A 19475-nucleotide genomic window follows, 5' to 3' on the forward strand; every position below is an offset into this window, starting at 1 on the left:
GGGTAGTGTGAAATCTCTAAGTGATGTTTGCATTTCTGATTAACTTTGTGTCTATAAATCCATTTTAGTCTAGATTATCTACTTTATAGGCAGATGTCTGAGACCTTGAGCCCTCACTCACTGTGTACCTTAATCCTCAAAGAGAATTTGCTGACACTCATAGGGCAGGAAGGGGCCTAATGTGGATACTTAAATATTAAACATAATTGGTTCCTATTAAGGCCATCACCACACAGGTGTATGATGGTACAACGCATGCCTAAACCACGCATGCCTCTACCATCCGGTCTCTACCACAACTGTTTCTTTAGTACGCATGCCTTTACCACGCAATTTCATGGTAAAGACACATTGGGTAAAGGGGCACGTGGTCTAAAGATTATACCCCTGCCCTCTGTCTTGTAAACTGTCCATTTTCCGCCTGCCCTGAGCCCTAAAAATCAAACCTACACCCCCAAAACTACCCTGAGCCCAGCCCCCCTGCCCTGGGACCTGCACTTTCAATACATCTCTAAACTAACCCGACCCTGACCTGAAAACTGTCCCTTCTCCCCCTACCCTGAGCCCTAAAGAATAAACCCACGCCCCAAAACCTACTCTGACCCCAGTCTCCCTTTCCTAAGCCTAAAATCTATCCCCTACATCCCTAAACTACCCCGACCCTACCCTGTAAACTGTCCCTTCTCCCTCTGCCCTGAGCCTTAACAATCAAGCCCACGCCCCAAAAACTACCTCGACCCAGACCCCCTTCCCTGAGCCCTACAAAATATCCCCTACATCCCTAAACAACCCAACCCTGCTCCCAGCCCTGTAAACTGTCCGTTTTCCACCTGCCCTGAGCCCTACAAAATAAACCCAACCCCAAAAACTACCCCAAGTCCAGCCCCCCTGCCATGAGCCCTAAACTATCACTATATCCCTAAACTAACCTGACCCTGCCCTGTAAACTGTCCCTTCTCCCCCTGCACCTGAATCCTATCACTTAAGCTCACGTCCCAAAATCTACCCCAACCCAGCCCCCTTGTCCTGAGCCCTAAAAACTATCCCCTACATCCCTAAACTACTCGACCCTTCTCCCTGCCCTTTAAACTGTCCGTTTTCCACCTGCCCTGAGCCCTAAAAAGTAAACCCACTCTCAAAAGCTACCCAGATGCAACCCCTCTGCCCTGATCCCTAAACTATCAATACATCCCTAAACTAATCCGACCCTGCCCTGTAAACTGTCCCTTCTCCCCTGCCCTGACCCTAAAAAGTAAGCCCACGCCCCAAAAATGACCCCGACCTTAGCCCCCTGCCCTCAGCCCTAAAAACAATCCCCTGCATCCCTAAACTACCCCAACCTTGCCCTGTAAACTGTCCCTTCTCCCCCTGCCCTGAGCTATAAAAATTAAACCCACACCCCAAAAACTACCCAGTCCTCCTACCGTGAGCCCTAAAAACTATTCCCTACATCCCTAAATTACCTGACCCTGCTCCCTGCCCTGTAAACTGTCCCTTTGTTGCCTGCCTCAGCCCTAAAAATTAAACCCACACCCCACAAACTACCCTGACCCTGCTCCCTGCCCTGTAAACTGTCCATTTCCCACCGCCCTTATCCCTAAAAACTGTCCCCACCCTAAAAACTACCCCAACCCCATCCTTAGTCCTAAAATCTACCCCACCACAAAAAACTACCACCTCCACCCCAAAGACCAAGCCCCAGCCTCACTTACCTCATCCTGTCCTCTACTAAGTCCCGAGTCATCTGAGTCTTCCTCTTCCTGTCTTCCCCTTCTGCTCGGCAACTAGACAGCGCATTGCCTTAACCAAGCATATGCATGGTTAAGGCACATGTGTGGTTAAGGCAAGCGTGGTACAGCTTGTGGGGAAATGGCACACGTGGCTAGGCCCGCTGTGTTAAGGCAGTTTCCCTCACTACACACCAGGGCTTGACTTTGAGATTCCAGTCCAAAATCAATAACACCTTTCTCTTATTCTATTAAATGCTACATATGAGGGGTCCCCTGATAAGCATCTGTTATGAAAGCTCTGCTGTGCAAAGTGAAAATAAAGCAGTCTCTGCTGCCAATTTAGCTATTTTGCAGAAGTCATTCAACCTGAAGGCAATGCTGTCAACCATCACTGGAATTAATGCTTTTATGGCCCCTGTGCCATGAAGTTCTTGAAGCTAAATTCTACAAAACCAATATGTTACTGATTGCCCCACCCCCATAGCCTTTGAACTCAAGCGGTATAGTAGCTGCTGAAATTGCGCAACTCACTACCGAAGGAGCATCTCGGTGCTGCACTGCACGAAAAGGGAATAGGAAGGAGTCCAAAACAGCCAAGTCTTAAGTCTTAAGCATCTTCTTAAAGGAGGGGAAATCTATGCAGGAGTGAAGGCTAAGAGCAAGTTTATTCCAGTAAAAAGGGCCAGTGTAGGAGAAAGATCTGCCCTCGTATCTTGAGGTACGGATACGAGGAATCACAGAAAGAGTCATATCTGAGGATCTCAGACATCTTGAGGGAAGGTAAAGATTTAGCCGGGAAGACGAATAGGCTGGCCAAGACTTAAAGAGAGCTTTGTGTGTCAAACAACAGAGTTTAAAGATGACTCGCTTCCTAGCAAGCAACCAATGAACCTTTCTAAGGATTGGAGAGGAAGGCAAGTGAGAAGGAAGATTGCAAATTAGCCGCATGGCTGTATTCTGGACCCCTGCAGTTTAAACAGCAGAGTATGTGTAATAAAGTATCGGTCCGCTTGATGAAGTTGAGATAGATAATTTATTGGTAATACAGCGGGATCAATAAGACAGCACCAACTCTTCAGCCGTTGCTTCTCTCTCTCTGGAATGAATGATACATCACCTGATGCATCACTCCATTCCATGACATAGAGAGTATTCTACAGTATAGATCACAACACATCCCCTCCCCAATAAAACAGACAACAACACATGTTAACAATAAGGTTCAAACCCATAAAGCACAACAAAACAACTACACAAGATAACACCCTACAAGAAAACAAAAATTAAAAACATAGCAGGTAAATATGAGCACTAGTGCAACATGCAGTTTCCATTTATAGCCACAATGTGGCACCTGTAAGAACAATGAACATAAGCACTAGTACAACACATAGTCTTTCATTTTGACAGGCACCTTCCTGCACCTTGGAGAATAAGAATTAGATTCCCCTCTGACAAAAGTACTCTCTCCATTCGAACTATCCACGTCAGTCAAAACAGGTTTAGGAACCCCCCCCCATTCTGGAAACCACCTGAGTGTTTGACCAACCTAGACATACTCCACCAGCAATCAGTGTCAACCTCTACCACATTCTTTCTGATGGCCACAATGGTAAAAGGACCCAGAAAACCAGATCTACCTTTGAGAGTATGTCTAGGATTCTTCACAAGCACTCGATCACCAACACGCCACTTCTTGTACTTCACATTCATCCTAGAATCATAACTAGACTTATATCTTCCCTGATAATCAGGAACTCTGGTTCGTCTTGTGGCTGCAGATATACCACTACCATCACTCGGAGGCAGCCAACTAGGATTCAACTTAGAAAAAGCTTTCCTTCCTCTCAAATCTTCAAAAGGAGACTTTAGTGTAACAGCATTCGGTGTAGTGCGATGAGCCCACCAAGTGTCCCTCAACCCAGTACTAAAGGGTATCTTCAATTCCAGAGCTCTCTGAGCACAACCTTTAACCACCCTGTTCATCCTCTCAGCTAGTCCATTGGCTTGAGGCAAATATAAAGCTGTCTTCTGATGAACAATGTTAAAATCCTTAAGGAAATTGCACATTTCATGAGAGACAAACTGAACCCCCTTATCAGTGACTAAAAACATTGGAACTCCCTCCGAAACAAAGACATCCTTAAGAAAATCTATCACCGTTTTTGTGTTAGCCACCGACACACACTTGGTGATCACCCACTTGGAGGTATAATCCACAAGCAAAAGAACAAACCTTTCAAAAGAAGGTAACAGTTCAAACGGGCCTACTATATCCAAACCCAACTTCGTCCACACCCTATCGGGAACCTCAACATGGGACAAAGGAGCATTGTTAGGAGTGTGAGATTTATCATTAGAAGCACAAGACAAACAATCCTTAACCACACTTCTGAAACAAAGACATCCTTAAGAAAATCTATCACCGTTTTTGTGTTAGCCACCGACACACACTTGGTGATGACCCACTTGGAGGTATAATCCACAAGCAAAAGAACAAACCTTTCAAAAGAAGGTAACAGTTCAAACGGGCCTACTATATCCAAACCCAACTTCGTCCACACCCTATCGGGAACCTCAACAGGGGACAAAGGAGCATTGTTAGGAGTGTGAGATTTATCATTAGAAGCACAAGACAAACAATCCTTAACCACACTTTCGATCATATGATCCATACTCGGCCATCAGTACTTCTCCCTCACCCGGGCTTTTGTTAAACTCCTGCCCAAATGACCCTCATGACCAAGGTTAATTATTCTGTCCCTAAAAACACTGGGAGGAATTACTCTATCACCTCTCATGAGATTATCACAACAAAAAGACAACTCCTCCCTCACAGCCCAATAAGGCCTCAAGTTTGAATCCAAAACCTTATAATCAGGCCACCCATGATTTACCCACTCCTTAAGAATAACAAAATCCTTGTCACCGCCTACACCCTCCAGCCACTCCTCAGATGAAAAAGCAGATTCAGCAACCCAAAGTACACCCTCGACTTCACTGCAGTCTGAGGTTTGACCAACCGGTAATCGAGAAAGACAATCTGCAGATTTATTACTCAAACCAGGAATGTACCGAACAACGAAATTAAATTCCTGGAGTCCCTCACTCCAACGCTTGAGCCTGGGTGTAATGTTCTCATTGTAACGGCACGAAAACATTTGCACCAAAGGACGATGATCCGTACGGACCAAAAAGGGAATCCCCCAGAGGTAGAATTTAAAATGTTGTACTGCCCAGAAAACACTCAAGGCTTCCCTCTCAATACATGAGTAATTAGCCTCCGCATCCTTAAGAGCCCTGGAGGCAAAAGCAATAGCCCTGTCCTCACCATCCACTACCTGAGAAAGCACAGCTCCCAACCCTTTAAGACTGCCATCCGTCGTCAGAACAGTCTTACGGTTAACATCAAAATGTCCTAAAGTGGGCATCTTACCTATTCCAGTTTTAATACAATCAAAAGCCTTTTGACACTCATCAGACCAGGCAAACTGTGTCCCCTTTTTAAGCAAGGTCCTGATGGGTTCAGCTACACTCGCAAAACCTTGTATGAATTTAGAATAGAACTCAGCGAGTCCCAAAAATGACCTCACCTGGTCCTTGTCTTGAGGAACGGGAGCTTTCACTACACTTTCAGCTAGCTCCAACTTGGGTTGTATGCCCTCTCCGGAGATCACGTGTCCTAAATACGCCACAGAATTCAACCCTACACGGCACTTTTGTTTTTTAACCGTGAGTCCAGCATCCTTCAACTTCTCTAACACAGTATAGAGAGTTGTGCAATGTTCTTTTTCATCCTTCCCATATATTAAAATATCGTCTTGGAAAAACATAACATTAGGTATCTTCCCAAGCACCATTTTCATGACCCTTTGGAAACATGCCGCTGCCGACGCCAACCCAAAAGGCATCCGCAAGAAGCGGTAAGCCCCCAAAGGTGTCACGAAAGAAGTAAGATGTCTAGAGTCCTTGTGCAATATAACTTGGTGGTAAGCCGAAGATAAGTCCAACACACTGAAAATGTTAGCTCCTTTGAGAATACTGAGAGACTCAGCTATATTGGGCAAGGGTTGACGATCCACCCAAATCCAATCATTCAGTCCCCTCAAGTCCACACACATCCTGACACTTGCCCCCCCCATCCTTAGGGGCAAAAACAATGGGTGCAAGCCATTCCGAGGCCTCAATCTCTTCAATAACCCCCAAATCAAGCAATCTCTGCAACTCAGTTTTGAGTGGTTCAACCATCATGTTAGGTACCCTCCTCACCTTGTGTACACAGGGTATAGCTCTTTCCTTCAGGACAATGCGATGCTCAAACCCCTTAAGGCAGCCCAAAGCATCAGAAAAGACCTCTGGAAACTTATCAAAACATTTATTACTCGTATTCAAAGAGTCCACCAACATGACCTGATCCTTGGGATCCTTAGCACAGGGGTTAAGCATAATGCCAAGGTCACGTTGATGTCTCCAACCAAGCAAATTGTCCCCTCTTTCAGCCACATAAACCTTGTCCATTGTGTGCCTGTCCTTGAATTTGATAAGAGCTTGAACATAACCAAGGACGTTGATCTTAGAACCACCATAACTAACAGGATTGATGTCTGGTGTCAATAAGGTCACATTGTCCAATCCCACACACTCATCCCACTGCTTATTACCAATCATGGTAAAAGGCGACCCCGAGTCAGCTAGGACAGAGAAATCATACCCATCAACCATGATTTTGCATTCAGGCATTACTATTCTATCAGCATATATCCCCATCATCAGCCTTAACACTCAAAGAATAGTGCGTACAACTTCAACTTTCTTCTGTAGACTACGGGCCTTGTCAGGAGCCTTGCAAACTCTAGCGTAATGTCCCTTGATACCACACTTGTTGCACACCGCCTCCCTAGCAAAACAGTGCGGATAATTGTAAAAATGTGAAAAGCTACCACACCTCATACACTTAGGTTTAGGGCAAGATAATGTGGTTTTGTCACTAGGATTGCTATTCCCCTCAGCGGGATGACTGTCCCGTTCCCCTTTGTTATGAACACCTTTAGGAAGAACACGCACACGCGTGTCCTTTTCAACCGATGTCTTGCTACTATTAGAAGGAGAAATCTTTGCCAGACTATTGCAAATCTCAAAGCTTTCACCTTCATCTATAGCATGTACTTCACTAGGTTTCTGCCCTTTTTCTTCTTTGTACTTTCTAATCTCTTTCACCCATTTGGAAGTGTTCTCCATACCCTCCACAATGGCCACAGCTTCAACCAAAGAAGGATTTTTTGATAAACGTTTCTCCAGAACACGAACACTGTTGGTGCACCTCACCAACTGGTCTCTCACTAGTGAATCCGAAAGGTCACCAAACTCACACGTGCGAGCTAGAGTCTTCAAAGCTGCAACATAACTGCCAACACGTTCTACTGGACCTTGGACTCTGGTGAAAAACGTATGTATTTCCAGAACCACACTGATGCGGGGACCAAAATATTTCTCTAGCATGACTAAAGACATATCATACACATCACCAGGAGACCCATCACCATCACCAACAGGGATTAAATCCATGCGTCGTAAGGTATTCCTTCCCTCCACACCTAAATTGTGAAGAAGAATGGCTTGTTTCCTAAAAGCTGAAAACTTTTCTCCCCCAATGGCCACAATGTATGAGTCAAAAAGGTTTTTCCATCTTTTCCAGGTTAAAATTGGATCTCCTTCTTCAGACAGAAAAGGTGGTGGTTGCGACATACTTGAAGATGAAGCTAACGCCATCTTCTTTTCTGTTGTGCTCAACGAGAAACACCCAACTCAACTTTGGTTCAAATACTGCTTATGGATGTATGTCTCACTGAATAATTTCCCAGCAAATGCAGAAATCCAGCTGTGAACACCCCTTTTTAAACCTTTACCCTTGTAACATGTAAAATGGCAGCTCTGACATTTTACATAAAGTGTTATCCAAAAAACGTTTCCTTCGTTTTTTTTATAAGTCTTGCTGAATTACCGCCTAAGCAAACGTAGGAATTCAGGCGTGAGCTCCTTTTTATAAACTTTTACCTTTGCAACATGTAAAATGACAGCATCAACCTTTCACATAAAGTTCATTCCAGAAAAACGCTTCCTTAGTACTTCGCTTACTCCGTGTGAAGACATTGCCATGGTAACTGAAAACAAGATGGCCGCATAAATGACGAGGCGCATAGGATTCAAGACGTACGTTTCAGGACGTGCGTTCCACATGTAAGCGATGAATCTAATCCAATCCAATAATCTTGCCAATAGTCTTCCAAAGTGCGCTCCAACTCACGCAAGCGTCAATCCTCCCTCAGTACATCAGGAAAATGTGTCCGAGTCCGAGACCAAGGTTAGAGAGAGTTTCTTCGTTTCTTCGTTTCTTGGGGAATTGGTGCTTCACCGCGTTGCCTGTCCCCAATCAGGCATAGACAACATGTCGCCAGTGTAATAAAGTATCTGTCCGCTTGATGAAGTTGAGATAGATAATTTATTGGTAATACAGCGGGATCAATAGGACAGCACCAACTCTTCAGCCGTTGCTTTGAGGAAATATGAATTTTGTGATCAGTTATGTCCCCTATCGTAGACCCCAACGGCTCCATGTACATGCTATACGTACATGTATGTTCCCTCCTACTCCAGTTTTGAAGACGCAAATATATGTGCGTCCACCGTCAACATGTCCTCTTTCAGATCCACCATGAATGGGTCAGATATTCCTTTCCTAAGTATGAAAGGCCACCGACTTTATGTGGTTCACTTTCCACATGTTTACAGATTCAGGCGAGTAGGCCCGAATTCTGTCATCAAGCCTTTTCTGCCTTCTGCCTCTGAAAGCTCCAGTCTGAGCCTGCATCTGTGACCATGAACTTTGTCTCACTCCCTGCGCGGCTAACGGTGCCTGATCCAGCCCGTCGCCTGCCAAAGAACTGTATTTCACCTTCAAGATTATCTCCTCCGCCCCTCATCCGATGCATTCCTGTCTAGTAGTTTAGGTAAACATTCCTCCAGCTACCGTGAAAAGGGGCCAGGCCTCGCTGTCCTCATGCAAGTAATTCATAGCCCTGTTACCATGGAATATTCCTACCCCCTCGCATCTAGTGTAGACACTTAGACGCTTGTACACGCACTAGTCAGTATAGTCAGTATAGAATAAGATTCTATCCTAAGAGACCTCTCTTTTTGGATAACACAGTTCTTTAAACATAGGATATTAGATATGATTTGGGATTAGGTTGACATAACCCCAGACTTTTGTCTCCACATGTAGAGCTAAATGTCAAGTCCCTTTCTCCCTCTAGTTGCACGTCAATCACACGTCATGCGGCTGCGCACGCATCTCTGCCAAATATTTCTGCTGACATTGCCGGATTCTCTTATGGATCCACCCACGTATGACATCATGTATGATGACGTTGTCTAGTTACGCCTATTCTAGTTACGCATGCATAGTTTATTTTTCTTATCAGTTGATACGCCTACTGCATCTGTTTTACTGTAATGCCTTTTCTATAAAAATGATTACCTGTCAATAATATATGTTCCTTCCTTCCTGAACTTTCGTGGTGATGGAATAGAAGGCCCACAATTCGAATTGTTTTCCTTTGTATAGGAATAAAGCCTTTTTAAACCTCTAATACCCCGGATTCTGCCTCTCATTTAATGAGTTATTCTTAATAGACTTTACCGCATAAAAAATAGTACCGGTAACGAAATATTTACCACATAAATTGGCGCCCGAACAGGGACACTTTCTCATCTCACGCGCCGGCGGTGCGTTGCAGGCCCGGTCTCCTGCCACAGCTGAACGGACAAAAACGCGTATCCGCAGGATTTCCTGTATCTCCCTCCGGCCAAGCGGGGACGACTGAGGCTGCGATCAACACCCAGACGAGGCGGTGAGAAGTGCGAAGTATCCCGACCAGAGCCTAGCTGAGAGAGCAAGATCCGAGGTATACAGAGACCCGCCAGGTTCCGAAGTTCCGAGTCCAGTCCAGTCCGGTCCAGTCCAGTTTCAGCTCCGTTCCGAGGCCTTCCGTTCCGAGCTACCCGGTGAGTACCATTACCGGGGAGGCATTTAACGTGCACATAGTCTGTGCCGGTCAAGACGGGTTTGGGTACACAAATCCGGTCTGCACTGTTTTAGCAGTGTATCTGTACTGTTTAGCAGTATATATAGTATGTTTTGCATATAAATAAAATAAATAAGTATTATCTAGTGTCAGTATAATGTCAGTAACTAGTTTTCTATTAGTTATCATTGTTCGTAAAACTGTTAAGTGTTAAATGTTTTAAATACGTTTTATATACTGTGGTATGAATGACTGTTCATTATTGTGTTTTCTTGTATAAAGTGTGTTCTAGTAACAAGGTCTAAAAATGCCGCTCTTTTCGAAACTAAGACAGATCAAAACTAGAAAAGGTGTACTCGAAGAAGCTGTTCCCATCCCACCGAGGGACACTCCAGGGTACTTTATGTATCATAAGCATGGCCTAGATGCCGTATTATTTCTTGATTTATGGGTGGACTACACCAAAGAATTACCAGAGAGTCAGAGATGGCCCGCAGCGGGGACCTGGGATGCAGATTGCATCATGAGAGTAGAAGAAGAATTATGGAAAAAGAAAGCCAGACAGTCACAGAAAGATGCCATTGAATTATGGCGTAAAGAATCATATAGACGCACGGAAAAAGCACTCAAACAGGAAGAGAAAGGTAGAGAGAATTCAAATAAAACCCGAGAAAATCTATTACTTGAGGAAGGTACCCGAGTAAAATCAGAACAAATAGACAGACAAAGAAACGCTCTTATGAATGGTATGTATCCACTTCTGGCCGAAGGGTTACCTAAGGCTACTCCGGAAATACCAAAAGACTTGCCACCTCCATTGTTTCCGATAAAAGCATATCCCAAGGGGCATCCTAGAACCGCAGAAGATGTTTTCCTTTCCTCTTATTTAGATGACGCAGCTCCCGAGTATGCTCATACCGCACCACATAGACCGCTTGCCGATGATGTGCATCGCCAAGACTCTCCGTCTGTACCTCCACAACAACAAGCTTCGACACCCATTCCGACAAGCACATCTGTTTCTACAGCTTTTCCCGCAACGACGGTTGCTGTCTCACCCTCAACAAATCCTTTCACGTCCAGCACCCCAGATGGTGCTACAGGAGGTACAACGGACATTTTTTCTACGCCACCCAGAGGAGATACATTTTCCCTTAGAGAATTAGCACACCAACGTACGCCCAAACTAGCAACCCCCGACATGCTCAAGGAACTACTAGTAGATTGTAGATATGATCCTGTACCCGGTAAACGGGACGAAATGCTGCTGTCATCATTACGTATCAGACGAGCTGCAATATATTTAACGAAGCTACCAGGAATGGCTACACATTTAGAAAATATATATCACTTTGTCCAGTCAGGACGAGGTCCTGAAAGTATTAGCAGAGCCATGGAGTACCAGAAAGCGGAGGTACAGGGACAACTGTTACGTTTCCTCATAAACTGTGTAATTAGAAATCAAGACCGGCCAGGGGTAAATCCGGAAGAAATGCAAAAACTTGTCACTTGGGGTAAGAATATATCAGAAGGGAGACATGATAAACTGTTATGTATAGTAGCTATGTACCGAAAGATCCGCAAAGAAGTAGAACGAATACACGAAGAAAGATTAGAGGTAGACGCCGCTGACCTAAACAGAGAGGAGGAGGAGCAAGAACCAGATCAAGTAGATACAATAGCTTATGTAGGTAGAGGAAGACCCCATAATAATACCAGAGGTTTTAACGACCCAATACGTCCAATACGTCCAGAATGTAATAGACATCTTCCAAACCCCATGCTAAATACGAAATCCCCTGAACACTTATTCCAAGCCGCTGATAAATCACTCCGAGATCGAAGGGGGTACCACGTGCTCGATTCCATGGACGAACAAGAATTAGCCAGGTCAGCAGTACAATGGGCTGACAGTCCCGGCGAATACAATGACGATGTACTTGCACACACGTTTCTGAATCTAGACCCATATGAACAACGTTTAGCTAGTATATACATGATTCAACACCTCCTTATATTATATAAAAACCAACACTCCGATCCAGGACCCTTACCTGACATATTGACAGAACTACTCACGAATATATGGAGAGGGTCAGGTACTGATTTGATTAAGGAAATTCTAGAATCTCGAAATCAATATTTAAATTTCGTATGCCCAGAACACGTTCCAGTTCCCATTATGGGAAGAAAGATGTATCACATAGATAGACAGAACCCGTTGCGCGAAGTACACCCAATCAGAGGTGACGGTAATAACTTTACACGCGTGTTTGTGTACACGCCTATAACTAAACTGGAATTATTAGAAATGAAGAAAGTAGTACCCAGCCATGACAAGGACCCAGCAGGTTTCCACCGTGAGATAAAAGACATGTTACTCATGGGAGAGTATACCTACCCCGACATTATGAAAATATTAAAGGTCCTATTACCTGCCGGTGTTTATGAGAAACTCAAAGAAAAGGAATGGGAGGTGGGAGACCAAAAGATAGATTGGACAGCATTAGAAAATGAAGAAAAGGCCCGAGCTGCAGGAGCAGGACTTGGGGATAAGACTACAGCATTAGCAGGATTACTAATACAGGTACTGCCACGTTTATTAACTACGAAAAAGGAAGACTGGGGTGCAATCTCAGCCTGTAAACAAAAACCAGACGAAGACACTAGTGATTTCTATTCCCGATTTGAAAAATGTTTTAGTATAAATAGTGGCATAAAAGCCAGTAGTGAGTCATATCCACATCTGTTTGTGACAAAATTAGTCGAAAATTCTTTGCTACAAGTCAAGAATAGAGTACTGAAATTCGAAAGTACCTGGCAAGGTAATACCCCATCACAGATGCTACAGATGTTACAATATCATCACAATAGAATTAGAGAAGAACAAGAACACGAACAAAGACGTATGAAAGATACAAAAATGAAAATGCTTGTTGCACAGTCAGTTCCAGCCGATAGTCACCAAAAGGGTGATTCCGCAGGTCCTGCGAAAGGGACATGCAACTATTGTAAACAACCAGGTCATTATATACACGATTGTCCAGTCCTGAAACATAATATTGCCACAGGTAGAACACATGAGAGACCACGTCCACCTAGACAGGATCAGAATCAACAGCAACTGCCTCAGCAGGCACAACCTAGGTTAGCTCCGCAACAATTAGCTCCGCAACAGGCAGCTCCACAACAGATCGTAGCACCACCACAAGCGCAGCCTGTTGCTGCAACACAAGCAACAACACAACAAATGTATCAGTACGCACAAACAGATTATCCCGATTATCAGCGATACTCATGAGATAGCCTAGAGAGGGAAGTTGGCTTACCCCTTATAGAGGTTCCAGTAGACCAAGAGGGACCTTATGTACATAGTGAACTATTAGGGGAAGACAGAAAGTTTTTACTTGATACAGGGGCAAGCAGAACAACTATAAGACGCAGTGAAGTTCCAGGGGCACCCCTCTCAGGCTCACAAAATATTTCCCTTGGATTCTCAGGAAAACCTATAATTAATGATGTAACACAACCTCTTCCACTTACAGTAGGTCCATTGACACGTACTACAGATTTATTACTTACTAAATCATGTCCAGAAAACTTGTTAGGTATAAAAACATTGAAAGCTCTAGGAGCCATAATATGTTGCTCTCCGGAAGGAGTACGACTATTTTTACGTGACTTTAAAGGTCACTACGTATCCAGAGACATGGATCACCGACTGCAGAATTTACCTACACATTTATGGGCACAAGGCCCCACTGATGTTGGTTGCATGAACATTACACCATATCGAGTTACACTGAAATCAGGAGTGGTACTACCACGAATGCGACAATACAAGTTACCACCAGATGCTGTAGTGGCTTTACTGCAAATCATTGACGAGCTTATTGCCCAAGGAGTGGTTGTCGAAACTGACTCCAATGTATGTAATTCCCCGATAATTCCGATTCTTAAAAGAACGGATCCAAAAGCACCACCAGTATATCGATTGGTTATTGATCTGCGCGAATTAAATAAATGCATTGTACCACAATACCCTGTGGTCCCAGATATCTCTTCATTACTCACAGCTATTGACTCAGAAGCAACGTTTTTCACTGTAATTGATCTCAAGAATGCTTTCTTTAGTGTCCCAATTGATTCAGAAAGTCAATATTTATTTGGTTTTAGTTTAAATGGACGAAGTTTTAAATTCACACGCGCACCTCAAGGATTTACAGAAAGCCCCAGCATCTATAGCCAAGCACTGAAACGAGAACTTGACAGTATCCACATGCCAGTTAACACTGCCTTGCTTCAATATGTCGATGATCTGCTGATCACCGCCCGAAGCGAATATGAATGTGAAACAGCGTCACTGACGGTTTTAAAATTTCTGGCCGACAAGGGGCACAAGGTGTCCCCTTCCAAGCTGCAATTCTGTGTCCAGCGAGTTGTTTACCTTGGGCACTCGCTGTCCAAGGAGGGAAGGCAGCTTACACCCGATCGCATCCAGTTAATTGCTAACATGCCACCACCCAAGACACAAAAGGAGGTGCGGGCTTTTATAGGCCTCACTTCATACTGTAGGCAGTGGATCCCTCAATATGCATTTCTAGCAAAACCACTCATCCAGTTGACAACACAGGAGACAGCCACATTGACTGTCCTCCCTTGGACTCCAGAACATACACATGCCTTTGAAAGCTTAAAGAAAGCTTTATGTCAAGCACCTGTCCTAGCAACACCATGTTACAGTAAACAATTTACACTCTTTGTTACAGAACGCGAAGGTACTGCTTTGTCAGTACTCACTCAGGAACAAGCAGGATCACACAAACCATGTGCTTATTTCTCTAGTACATTAGATCCAGTAGCGCAGGCACTTCCAGCGTGCCTGAAATCAGTGGCAGCAACAGCTTTAGCAATCAGACAAAGCGATGCCATAGTGTTAGGACATCAATTGACAGTACAAGTACCACACGCAGTAGAGGTTCTCCTGAACCGCACACAAACACAACACTTGACTATAGCAAGACTCACCGGTTACGAATTAACATTGTTTCAGCCACATATAGAAATCAGACGTTGTAATACGTTAAATCCTGCCACACTGTTACCAGTAGGCGGAACAGATCCATTGGCACATGATTGTGTCGAAGTCATTACTATCACGACGAAACCCAGACAAGACTTGACAGACATCCCTTTGACAGATCCAGACTTGACATTATATGTAGATGGGTCATGTATGAGAACAAGTACAGGAGAGTTAGTGGCCGCTTACGCAGTCACAACAGACACTGAAGTCATTGAAACAAACTGTATTAACACTTTGTCAGCTCAAGCAGCAGAGCTCACCGCTCTGACACAAGCCTGTATTCAAGCCACAAACAAAAAAGTCAACATATACACAGATTCACGTTATGCATTCGGAGTCGTCCATGACTTCGGCGTCCTGTGGCGAGAGAGAGGTTACTTAACTTCTCACGGTGCCCACATCCAACACGGACCCCTCATTCAAGCTCTATTAGACGCGATTCATTTACCTACTGCAATATCGATTATGAAATGCAAAGCCCACACAAAAGTTACCGATATTATTTCTCAGGGTAATGACCTAGCTGACAGAACAGCTAAACAGACTGCTCAGAATCAGACTCACACAACTGACATGACAAAGACAATAGTCCTGACACCAACACATTGCATGACAGTTAAGGATCCCGCCCTTGATGTAATTGACATACAGACACATGCTACACCAGAAGAAATAAAGAAATGGACTGAATTAGGAGGGATCCAAACAGATCAAGGATGGATGACGAAGGAAAAATCTATATGGTTTCTTCCCGACTCAATGGTCCAAGTCATCATTAACACAATACATAGTCCAGCGCACCTAGGAGAAAAAGCTATGCTAGACAGCATTCAACACATTTGGTTCAACAAACACTTGCGAGCCGCAGCGAAACAAAAAGTTCGTACCTGTATGATATGTTGTCAGTTTAATCCAGGTAAAAGCATCCCCGTAGAACAGGGTGGATTCCAAACTCCCGATCATGCTTTTGAAGTCCTCCAGATGGATTATATCCAGATGGAACGATGTCGAGGATTCAAATATGTTCTCGTAGTTGTCTGTGCTCTTTCCCGTTGGACAGAAGCATACCCGGTTTCAGATTACACTGCCCCGACTACTGCCAAACAGTTAGTTCGAGAATTCTTCCCACGGTACGGTTTACCACGTGTTGTCTACTCAGATAACGGCCAGCCGTTCTCATCCGAACTAATGAAACACGTTTCCCTTCTATTAGGCTATCAATGGAAGTTTCACTGTGTCCGACATCCCGAGGCGGCAGGTCTCGTGGAACGCCATAATCAAACTCTGAAAATTAGATTGTCCAAAATATGTAGAGAAAAAGGAGTCGATTGGATAGTAGCCTTACCAGTTGCGCTCTTTTACATGAGAATGGTAGCACATTCTCGAACAGGGCTATCCCCGTATGAGGTGATCTTCGGTAGACCACCAAATATGTGGGGGACGCCTATACCTCGTAAAATAACTGACGTTGACTGTAATATGCTGACAGATTACCTGGCTTCCTTGATGTCTGCACTACAATCTTGTCGTTCACAGGTATCCGCAGCTTTTCCCGACAATACTGAGGCGAAGCCCCATGACGTGGTTCCTGGTGACCTGGTGCTGGTCAGGAACTTTGACCGGAAGACCCAACTGGATCCTAGGTGGAAGTCACCGAAGTTAGTTTTACTCACCACAAGGACAGCCGTGAAAATCGAGGGAAGAAAAGGATGGTTGCACTCGAGTCATATCAAGAAATTTTATGGACTACCATCCAGCGTAGAGACTCAACCCTGTATTCCCTCACAGACAGACTCAAAGCTCCCCTTTGTTGAGCAATCGAACTCAGAACTATATAAACTAAAATTGAGGTCCAGTAAGTCAGACAATTTGATTGTTTAAGTCCTCTCCAAGGTGAATCGGTTGAATTTGTCTTGGACATGTATCCTCTGGACTGGAATAGAGAAAGAAATAATCAAATGCTGCTCAAGAAGCATGCGTATTGTAAATCATTTCGTAGTCATTGTACAGTAACATTATTAATTTTGTTTTTTATAAGTCTTTTGATCATCATTGTCAGCATCCTATTGCACATGTATTACCCTATTCCTAAGCGTACTTATAATATAACTGCAGAACATTCTTTTAGTGAATTACCTCCACATGAATTGTCTTATAGATTTGCGCTGCGCAACAACACATTCATTAGTATGTTACATCATTCCCATCAAACCAGCAATGCCACAAATTGTTGGATATGTGGCCGACTCCCTCCCTATCAGAACTATAAGGGAGTTTTGCCCCACTTTCCCTATCCGTTCACACACAATGGCTCCTGTGGAGCATGGTTTAGTTTGATTAATTCCCTAGATTCAAATTCCGCAGTTTATCAAGACAACTGGGTATGGGGAAACCTGAACTTAGTTTTGCTTAAAGTCTGCTACCCTAACAAGGAGGGACTTCCCAAAAGAACAGGAACTGATCTAGAAAATGAAGTATATGGATTAGGTAATTTTACGCTTAACCTCATGATCCTGAACGTTGAATCTGAAGCTACACCAATCTTGCCCGCCATGTCAGTATTCCCAGTAAAAGGGGAACTATGTATAAGAAAGAATGGTTCCATACACATGGGCCATAGTAAATGCACCACTGTAATACAATTCAGTGATCAAGGCAAGTCTACATTTAGAGCTTCTCGTCATTCCTACTTTATATGTGGCCAGACCGCATATATACGCCTACCTTTAGATTGGGATGGTACCTGTTACATAGCATTCCTCCTACCACCTGTTTTCCTAGCTCCTCCTGATTATCACAGAAATACCCATTTAGTACACAATAGACAGCAGAGAGATCTCCCAATTGTCGATTACACTGAAACAGCATGGGAAAAATACACAGATTTCAATAAAGGTTTCTTTCCTTATATAGGTACAGTCACTAATAGTAAGCTGATACGTAGATTAACCAGAACCCTTGAAGCAGTAGTGAACGAAACTATTTCCGCCTTAGGCAATTTAACAGAAGAGCAGTCTGCTATGCGGATTGTTGTGCTTCAAAATCGTCTTGTCCTTGACGTCATCTTGGCCGATAGGGGCGGAGCTTGTAGGGTCATCGGATCAAGTTGTTGCATTTTCATACCAGAAAATTCGCCATCAGTATATAAAGCCATAACCCGCCTTCATAAGATTGTAAGCCAGATACACCAGAGTCCAGGCACCTGGACTTGGTCCGGTTGGTTCTGGGGCGTGTTGTCAGCCTGGGGATGGAGAATCCTCTCCTTCCTAGGTATTGGCTTTCTCATACTATTCAGTTGCTGCTTATGTCTACAATGTGGGCCAGCGATTTGTGGTCTGTGTGCCACCTCGTGTATCCCACATCCAAGTTTTCGTTCGAGATCCCGGAAGAAGAAAGAAGAACAAATGATGCTATATGAACAGATCGATGGATTGATGAAGATCGATATCTCCTAAGGGTCCGAAGGGGACAAGGAGGGAATGAGGAAATATGAATTTTGTGATCAGTTATGTCCCCTATCGTAGACCCCAACGGCTCCATGTACATGCTATACGTACATGTATGTTCCCTCCTACTCCAGTTTTGAAGACGCAAATATATGTGCGTCCACCGTCAACATGTCCTCTTTCAGATCCACCATGAATGGGTCAGATATTCCTTTCCTAAGTATGAAAGGCCACCGACTTTATGTGGTTCACTTTCCACATGTTTACAGATTCAGGCGAGTAGGCCCGAATTCTGTCATCAAGCCTTTTCTGCCTTCTGCCTCTGAAAGCTCCAGTCTGAGCCTGCATCTGTGACCATGAACTTTGTCTCACTCCCTGCGCGGCTAACGGTGCCTGATCCAGCCCGTCGCCTGCCAAAGAACTGTATTTCACCTTCAAGATTATCTCCTCCGCCCCTCATCCGATGCATTCCTGTCTAGTAGTTTAGGTAAACATTCCTCCAGCTACCGTGAAAAGGGGCCAGGCCTCGCTGTCCTCATGCAAGTAATTCATAGCCCTGTTACCATGGAATATTACTACCCCCTCGCATCTAGTGTAGACACTTAGACGCTTGTACACGCACTAGTCAGTATAGTCAGTATAGAATAAGATTCTATCCTAAGAGACCTCTCTTTTTGGATAACACAGTTCTTTAAACATAGGATATTAGATATGATTTGGGATTAGGTTGACATAACCCCAGACTTTTGTCTCCACATGTAGAGCTAAATGTCAAGTCCCTTTCTCCCTCTAGTTGCACGTCAATCACACGTCATGCGGCTGCGCACGCATCTCTGCCAAATATTTCTGCTGACATTGCCGGATTATCTTATGGATCCACCCACGTATGACATCATGTATGATGACGTTGTCTAGTTACGCCTATTCTAGTTACGCATGCATAGTTTATTTTTCTTATCAGTTGATACGCCTACTGCATCTGTTTTACTGTAATGCCTTTTCTATAAAAATGATTACCTGTCAATAATATATGTTCCTTCCTTCCTGAACTTTCGTGGTGATGGAATAGAAGGCCCACAATTCGAATTGTGTTCCTTTGTATAGGAATAAAGCCTTTTTAAACCTCTAA

This window comes from Triturus cristatus, chromosome 11, assembly GCF_964204655.1.
Source record: "Triturus cristatus chromosome 11, aTriCri1.1, whole genome shotgun sequence".
NCBI classification, from domain to species: domain Eukaryota; kingdom Metazoa; phylum Chordata; class Amphibia; order Caudata; family Salamandridae; genus Triturus; species Triturus cristatus.